At 28.7% G+C, this 10363-nt stretch overlaps 1 long non-coding RNA gene across 1 annotated transcript in view; it reads right to left on the bottom strand.

The window, feature by feature from the left end:
* The window catches only part of LOC100571714, an 8861-nt gene extending 2761 nt beyond the window's left edge, over positions 1-6100 (bottom strand). Inside the window, exons 1-2 of the long non-coding RNA XR_003839646.1 lie at positions 5850-6100; positions 2285-2515 (exon numbers count right to left, since the gene is read on the bottom strand). This is a non-coding gene — a long non-coding RNA (uncharacterized LOC100571714). The remainder of the gene's footprint in view (positions 1-2284; positions 2516-5849) is intronic.
* Positions 6101-10363: the final 4263 nt, after the last annotated feature.

The raw sequence follows: 10363 nt of genomic DNA on the forward strand, positions 1-10363 counted from the left end.
ATGAAAATGTAATACAAGATTCCTTATAATATTATCTACCTTTATCAAACAAAAAATATCTATAAGAAACTCAAATTAAATTTTTATGGGCGTTTGAAATTCATATTTTTACAACATTTGATATTCACTCGATTTCTTACGTAACAATTTTCTTATTTTGTTGTAATTAAAAAACGAGTGACTGTAGAAACTTGAAAATTTCACTGAATGTTAATATTAGCATTTTATATATACGATAAAATTTTTAAAATAATTTGACTCTTTTTGAGCTGTTTACGGACATTTTCAGTTTGAAATTTTTTTCGTTTTTTTTTCTATAAATATCAATAAAGTTTTATCTGTTGGGCCAAAAAGTGTATAAATTTAATACAAAGCTCCTGATATATTGTTACAATATCAGTTGAAAATTATTAAAAATACATAGGCACAATTTTTTTTTATAAGCATTTAAAGATCAAATTTGGACAAAATTTATCAAATTTTAATTTGAAAAATTATTTTGTAGTTAAAAATTTATAAAATGTTCAATTTTTGTATCTAAGAATTGAAAATTTAAAACAAGATTCCACGTAAGTAATTAATACTGTTACCAAAAAATCTAAAAAATACATTTACGCAGTTTATTTTTATAGTCATTTTAAGTACAAATTTGGACGAAATTACATATTAAAAACCTAGGATAACTATTTTAGTTATTTTGTTGTGATTGTATAATATTATTCGTGGGTACTTGAAACTTCTAAAGTATACTATTATATATCTATGATAGTACCACGGTTTTTTGTTGATGTATAACGCGTTATAAGTACCTAATAAATATTATGATATGATTAATTTGGAATTTATTATAGGTACCTAATATAATATTATGTCTTATACCTAGACTAACATACCGTCTCCGCTCAGAATCGTTTTTCTTATACAATGATATTATATCATTGAATTCAAATTTAATACCATCCATTATACAGTGACCCACTTGTAACCTACTGTACAGCAGAGCGAAATCCACTTACCCACCTTTTTTTTTTTTGTAGATAAATAATATCACTAATCATGTCAAACTAAGATATTATTACATTTTATTTTACTAGTTTTTGAATTTTTGATTTTATTTTTTATTAGGCCAATAAAAAAGGTCATTCGCAAAACAATAACAATGGAAAAACATTCTACACCCTTCCTCAACGTCATATTATCGCTATCAACCGTAAAAAATAGAAAAGCAGCTGTACGCCGAGAAAGCCTTAGACGAAGTGGGGCACGATGGCCTGATATATAAACTCATTCTAATATGCATATACCATCATAATTCATAAACCTTACTTGACTTCGTATCTAATCAAACCTTTCAGGTAAAAATAGACAAAATCACATCCTCAATTAGAAACATAATCCATACTGAAGTTGGAGCACCTAGGTACCTAAAAACTCTTGTTTGTCACCACCACATTTTACAATAATTTATATATCGATGGCATGGGTAGGTATATACTACTTCTGCAGTGAAGATTAGACACTTTTTGTTTGCTTCCAACACCCTATTTTAAACCAAGCAACTCTAATGTTGCAGTAATGCAGTATCAATCAGCAGAAATATCTCACGGGACTATAAGTACCTACCTGCCATAATGTTAGAAAATAAAGCCGTAAGCCTGTCGAAAACGTCAACAATTCTATATTTTAAACATTATGATACGAAATTAAAAAACACTGAACATATTACACAACTTTTGATAATAATACCATAATTACCCGTGGTTCAAAAAGGATTAATTTAAGTAATTATTTAGTTTTGTAACAACTTTTGTTTCTATCATAGGCGCAAATAGCGTTTGGGATTTGGGTGGGGCTAAAGCCTTACTTTGATAATATTGTATAAGCTTAAAACAAAATGTAGGAAATGTTTGGGGGGCTATGGACTTTTTTGGGAGGGCTTAGCCCCTAAAGCCCTCCCCCTATTTGCGTCCATGGTTTCTATATCTTTATGTTAGTTATATTTACTGTTTACACACCTAATAGTATTGTGCAATTATTTCCACATATCATACATGTAAGACATAAGTTAGATATACGCCTTACATCTATACTATCGCGGTTGGTCTATCTACAATAGTTTTTATTTCATAGTTTCGTATTACCTATGTATGGCTAATGGCTATATAGCAGTATGTAAATGTATGTTGGTATATAATCCGCCCAATTTACAGAACAAACACATAATAGGTATAATATACATATTCATATAATGCATTATGATATATATTTATATATAACTACTAACCTTTATCTCTTTATTAATCGGACATGTCGTGGAGTTGGAATAATGGCAATACACGTACGGACACGGGATCTGGTTCATTAATAAGTACTCGTAAAAAAAATTTCCTTTGTACGTTGAATGTTTGGCTAGAAACCAATACGAAGAGTCGCAGTTTTCGTCCACTGGTTCGACCGCGTTATATTTTAACTGTTGATAGTTGATGTATGATGAATGCTGGAACCCAGGTATCACCTATACCAGCACAACAAAAACAACAATCCTGTATTATAATAGATATTATTACTGTATTATACACTAATATATGAGCGCATGGTAGTGCGCCACCCTAATTTCAGAAATACCCGTGTATCTTTACACGAAAGGGCTTCAGCCGGTTTTTCTAACCCTCATAATATAGTCAGACCTCTGTTTCATCTTAAGATGGACTTTTGATATTTGAAACATTGATTAAACTTATGTAGCTTAGGATATTGTAAAAAATTGAGGCCTTAATATTAAGCCTTTTCAAAAGAGAAGCTCTGCTTTTAAGTTTGAATTTTTGTTACTGACTGACTGATCATAAAAATTATAAGGTACTTCCGTATAGGTAGAAACAGGAAATATGGCAGAAAGGTAGGTAATTTAGTGCGAGTAAAGGAAAAAAAAATTAAAAATTGCAATTTTCTCGAAATTAATGCCGCTTTATAGAGGGTAGTTCTTAAAAATACATGAAGTGACATTGAATCGACTTAACAGCTGGCCCGATTTGACTCATTTTTTTTAAATATTCGTAATATTCCGAATAAGGTTTTTATACAGAAAGAAAAATCGGAAAATTTGAGAAATACTAAAAGTCCTTTTTCGTGGGTTTTTTGTATGAATTTGTTTTATTTATTAATGGTCGCAACTGGTTATATTATGTTATAACTGTTATAATATGTTCGGATATAATAATTTTAACTTATAATACTGATATAATATGGTCACTACATTTTTTTAAAGTCTAAATATCAAATTAGTGATATTTACATTGCGGCCAAGCCTGCTATTTCTTTAGTCAATAATCTCAAAGTCAAGTTCTTGCTGGATATAGTAATATCTACAAACATTATAATATTATGTACCAGATATATAATATATATAATTGTTTAATATAAGTTATAACCCCTCCCATCGAAAATATTTGTGTACGCCACTGCGCCCCTCCTGCACCGTCCGGGAAAATACGAATTAAAATTTAAAATAAACGAGCATTCCTCACATGTTGGGTTAGGCTACAGTTTCGGATAGGACTGTAGAACACACACAGGGACTAGTATAATGTTATTAACTATACATAATACATATTATATATTTATATACATATACATAATTTATAAATGTACTATTAATGACAGGACATCGAGGCTGTTGCAGGATAATGACGTGTATATCAGTATCATATCGTTTCGCTTCATTCAACTCAGCACAATCCTGCAGTAGTGATGTAATGATGTAATACTATATATGTAAAATTTAAAACAATATAATATTATAATTTATAACTAATATCATTATAATAGTAAATAGTAGGTACCTACATTATGTTCTGGTAAAAACGATATTGAGAAATTATACGATCATATTACTCATATTAGTTTGTTGTCAATGAAAAATTTGAAAAAAAAAATTAAAATAGTTAGGAGATATTTATGTAATATATATTATGACTTTACGTTAGAATGTCGTTGAGGTACCTATTCATGAACTTTCAAAACTTTGGACTATTTTGCAAATTGCCACTGCCAAAATATTGCGACAGTTCACCCCAGACTGAAAACATACCTTAAAAACGGATGAAGCTCTTTCGATAAAAATTAAATTTCGTCGGTATTACTACATAATTTTTATAACATTGGTATTAAAATAAAAAAACATTCAAAATAATGATTTTTATTGATACCAGTGCTTTGTAGACTGACAAATAGATATTACCTAATATATTATATAGCATGAAATATATATTTTTAATACCTATAATATGCAAAATGGTAAATATCGTATAATATATTATATAATATAATAAGTATTAATATTAATATATCTGTTATCGATACTACTCGCTTTGATTAACACAAATACAACCAGCGGATTTGGATGGGACACTGCTCCTATCGCTAAACAAATTTGATGTTTAGGCGAATCATGTATATGGCCTGTCGAGACATATCCTGCAATCACTTTGTATGGATTTTGAATTGATATATTCATAATGCTGAATAGAGTAGGTATACAGAAAAAAAATTAATACATTTTACGCAAATGGCAGATCACAATAATATATGATATTCATAGGCGCAAATTGACTAAATTTTTGGGAGGACTCAAGCCTCCCTCCCCATAAGCCATATTGCTTAGTACCACAGAATACAAAAATTAGTACTAATTACTAGATTTTGAACTGGGGGGATTCGACCGACATTTGGGGGGACTAAGTCCCGCTAAGTCCATCCCCAATTCCGCCAATGAATTGATATTCCTATAATCCTATGTGTTATCTATATATATAAAAATAAGTGTACATTTTGAATAAATTTTATAACTCAAGATCCACCAAACCGATTTCGATAAATGTTTCAGGGCATATTAAGATTGATATGTAGATGGTTTCTGTGAAGTTTTTACACTGTGCGATAAGTGGTTCTGGAGTTATAGCCTCTTAAGTGCACGCCTGGCGACATGGCAAAAACAACAAGTTAAGTTGTGGATTAAAATAATAATTATAGTGTATTGTATATTGCTTGCTATTGGTTACGGGCACCTTTGTTGATTTGTATTATTTTTCTTTGTCAATATCTTCTAACTATATAAATGTGAAATGAAATTCTTTGTACAGGGTCAATTCTGGAACTACTTATCAGATTTTCTTGATTTTTTTTAACGAAAGAGTATATCACGGAGAAGGTTATTATAAAACAAAATTTTAGGAAAATCCACCAGAAAAGTAGGAAATCTGGATGTCAAAAATACAACAGTGACACAACAGGTTAGGTTAGGATTTTGTATTAATTGATTATATTAATCCACCATAGGTAGAATACGATAAACTTGATATAACTTTGATACTTTAGAGTAAATCATACACTTACTTACAAACTAGGGGTCCGCGATCTACCGCAGGTAGATTGCCTACCTGATAATATACTGCTTCGAATCAGAATTTTTATTCCGGGCAACGGAAAAGTTAAGATAAATTTTAAACACCATACACCGAATATTAAATAACGAATTGAACAAAGTTTGAGTCATATAGTGATGGTACATTTAACGGGCAACGAAGTCCATGGGTTCAGCTTGTAAATTATAATTATGTATCTACCTACTTAACTAAATAACTACCATGTACTGTATCATTATTACTATTTAGTTATTTAATATTTTATAAAATAAAATATAAAATAAAATATTAAATAACTCTTTTACAAACATATTATATAGGAAAAAAAAGAGAGTAAAAATATATGTATATGTATAACGATATAGGTATATATGAAAGTTATAGATTTAAAAGGTTTAAAGAAAAGAAAAATAGGTACTCGTATATTACTATTGTCTAGTGATCGGTGTGAAGTGAGTCAAACACCAACTTGCTGCCACTAAAACACACGGACTATAATTCCACGGAACCATTAAAATACCCTGTAAGTAAAACAAAACGCAAACATCTTATATTATTATGTCGATTAAAAATATTAATAATATTAAAGATATATATTTTATGCTATATTGAATCATACTATATATGGATGTTCTCCATTAAATGAAGGGAAATCAAAAATCTCTTTATGGCTCATAATATCTTATGGTACCTATTTTATTACTAAATGTTATATTCTGATTTATATATTTGCTAAATGTATTGAATTGAAATATCTAACTCAAAAGCTGTAAAAGTTTTAATTCATAAAATGTTGCCTAGCAATAACATTCATTTCTGAACAATTACGATATAATATTATAGCATATAAGAATTAGTTTTATATTTTTTCTGTAAGTACTAATTATTGAAATAGAACTGGTAATAATGTCCGATGGATTCATATGGCTTACCTATAAAATTATTGCAACATTAGAAATATTTAAAAATAATCAAATTAGTTTCCCAACCATAGTAGGTAACTTGTATTACATTGTAATTTATAGTCGTATATTTAAATATAAAATTTTCAGGGAGGCATGTGCCTGAGTGAAATTGTGTGTGGAAAATACGTTATTAGGGTTTAATAAATTCAGGCTAAATAAATAGTAAAAAAAGCATTTTATAATATGTAAAGAAGCAATTAAAATGTATTAAGTTTCCAACTGAAATAATAGATGTGCGAATAAATTGGTCTAATTTTTTTTATAAATTTACCATATTTCTACCAATTAATTTTTTGTGTTGAAATAAAATATCAAACCATATGTTTTCACAAACCGTCTTCAGAAATCGTAAAAGGTTAGGACTTAAAATATTCTTATACAAATATATATAATATTATACTTATACTTTTGTACTTATAGACTATATTAGGTAGGTATATCGTATGCCATACGTAAATAAGTATCAAAGTTACTAGTTTCCAAATTGTCATCATCTCTCCAAAATATATACGTACAAAATGGTTGTAATAAATTGATGATTTAACACAATATATTAAAAAATAATAGGAGAGGAAAATAAGGCATAAATTATTATATCTAAAAAAAATGATATAGGTATCCTACAATTAGCATAGAAATTAAACAAAACATATTTGTGTAAGTATAAGAAATTAACTTTCTATAATTTTCCAAAGAAAAAGCATTTACTTCGTATCTGAATTTTATAAGCTCCACCAGTTTGTTTATTGATACCTATATAATAACTCATATAGTAAATATATATATCAGAAATACAGAATTATATAGTGTAAACTCGATTAAAACTGCTCATATAATGTCACAACCACAGCACAAATAGGTAATAATCTGAAATGTACACTTTCAATTTATTGATTGTATAATCCTTCAATTTCTCGTGATATTAAATAGAACTACAATATTCTATTTTTCTCAACAACCTATTTTTTATTCGGTACCTACGTTGGTCAGAGAGTTGTCTTTGACTTACAAATTACAACTATATGTAGGTAACTATATAATTTATCCTTAATTCTCACTTCTCATGCGCTGATGTAATGAAGTATCTATATTACCTACCGTCTGACAACTAGAGATTTTAAATAATTGTTATTAGTTTTATAAGCAATAATAAATATCTTACTGCAACATAATAATTATTTACTTAAATAAAATAAAATAGTTTGTAGGTAATAATAATTAATATTATGTAGATGCAAGTTAGCTGTTAGATTCACACATGATTTTAAATTTAAAAGTATTATTTAACTTCTCTAAATAGTATCTTGCGAAATAAAAAAAACATAGTCACATACGAGTGGGTGTAGTCATGTAGATATAGGTACTATAATTTAATAATATATACTTATATAAGCAGCGGTGAACTGAACTTCAATTTTGAATGACGCATTTTCATAAATATGTACTTACCACCACTACCACCACCACCTTATTTTTACTTATAACAAAGTTATGATGTTAATAAAATGTGATCCAAATAGGCAAGAGATCAGGCCTTTAGCATGTAATTCTGTGCCACAGTCAAGGGGTGGCACAACCCCCTTTGAAAATTGACACAACTGCGTAAAAATTGAGCGCTTCAGCTCGTCACCGTATATATAAGTAGGTACTATTGGTACTCTATAGTCAGAAACTCAATGTTTTTAAGTGATACCGTAACTTACTTGCAAATTATGCCGTCCAAGACAATTGTGTCAACATCACAACAGAGTTTAATAAATTGCACAATATGTAACGCGTAAATATAGATCTATTTTTTTTTCGTTCACGCCAAAGAAGAAATGACAAAATATTAATTTTGGTTATCTTAATAGTTAACCATTACGGGCTGTTAGAAATAAAATATTGTTTTCATCTGGATATCAATAATCATATCGAAGAAAACATAAAATATAATTCCCCGATAAAAAAAGGTTAACGGTTGTATGCAATATGTAAATATATAATATACATTAATGTATTTTAATTTTTAAATGCATAATATGCAAATACGATAAACTTACTATATTATTATACAATAAAAATTAATAATTATATTATATCTAATTTGACATCATGAATTTATCAACTACGATAGAGTACCCTATCGTAATATTCTTACTAAGGGGATTCGATACCCTGATTTTCTGTTTTTGTCTAACACACGATCGACATAGGATTTTAGACTTGTTCTTTGCTGCACATACCTATTGATTTAATGAATATGAGAATTCTAATTTGAATTTTTCGTCAAGTTTACTTGAAATCGACTTTCCCAAATTTTTGATTTTTTGATATTAACTTCTCCAGAAATTGAAGTATGTAGATTTTTTTAATGGAACGTTTTTAGGAATTTGGGGAATAATATCAATAATGTGGGAAAATCAATTTCAAATAGACTTGACAACAAATTCAAATTAGAATAAGAAATTTTTTGTTAGCAAAGAACACGTCTAAAATCCTATGTCGTGCTTTCGTGCGTGAGTTAGACAAAAACTGAAAATTACCGTGTGGAATCCCCTTAATCGTAACAATAATACCGATTAACAAACTGCTATTATATTTGGGTAGTCATACAGATACGGTCAATAATGTGTGTGAGACTGTGAGTATATTATGTGATAGAATAGGTATATAGAAATAATAAAATATATCAATATATCATAACATACATGTTAGGTAGTAGGTACATCACTTACGTCCGTTAGCAGCAGTGATTTTTATCGACTGTTATATTATATACAAATATATTACCTATACGGCTATACAAATATATGTCGTACTATAAAAAACGCCCGTTATACTTGAATATTCGATATAAACAAAAACATTCTTATAATACAGGGTGATTTCTCAAGCGTGCTCATTCCCATTTTTCTTTTAATAATTAATTTATTCAAATTCTGACTTTTAATTTTATGTGTATCTGACCATTACCTAACCTTACTTAAGAGCCAAACTTTAAATTATTCAGATTTTTATACCGTTTAAGGAGTGTTTGATGGCGATATAAACATAATTTTTTTAATGAGAACCAACTTTTTTTCTGTAAATTGTTAAGCCGACGATTTTTTTGAAAATGTTGATACATTTAAATCAAAATTCAAACGAGTAGTGTCTGAGTTGTTAAAATGTAGGCATATCATACCTATTGCTAATTATACTAACTATTACAAAGAAAAATAGTCCATATAATTATTTGTATACAAATATAATATAGGTAGATGTAATATTTGATCTTTTATTTATTGTACAATAATTATTACAGAACAATATTTACGAATTATATCATTTAGAATGTTGAAATGTTTGAAAATATGGTCCTCAACTATACTTAAAAATTCCTATGGACAGAATTCGATTAAATTAATGTTTAATGAGAAAAGTAGTGGGGGAAGGGGTTGAACATGCTTGGTGAATAACCCTGTATATTAAAGCTACCTACTTTTGGGCTACATCAATATACATTTAGATAATGGTGTACACTGTACTGTATGTTATCATCACATCGCGTGCAGCAGTAGTTCTATATCGCGACTTTAGTTGTGTGCTGTCCTGTCATTCATGCGCAGGTCAAAAATCGTATAACAAAACATATCTATAAAGCACTGTATGCCGTGTGCCCGTGTACTAGAAAATATTATTATTATTATTATTTTAGCGTATTATATACCTCTACACATGAACGCAGATATACAAGATAAAAATAATATGCGAGTACATAATAATATATAGGTATAGATAACGTACGAACGTGTGCGTGCGCACTCTATAGCGTGCGCCGATGTACGTAGGTATAGGTACATAATAATATCACATCGTGCACTCGACGTGCAATATAATATATAATTAAATGGAAGGGCGAATCAGTCGATGTCCCAAAACTTTAATATTCGTGTGCCTCTATTTTACAATAATGCTTTTTGCTTATAATATAATGTCACTATACTATAATATCAG

The sequence above is a fragment of the Acyrthosiphon pisum genome, chromosome A2 (assembly GCF_005508785.2).
Source record: "Acyrthosiphon pisum isolate AL4f chromosome A2, pea_aphid_22Mar2018_4r6ur, whole genome shotgun sequence".
NCBI classification, from domain to species: Eukaryota; Metazoa; Arthropoda; class Insecta; order Hemiptera; family Aphididae; genus Acyrthosiphon; species Acyrthosiphon pisum.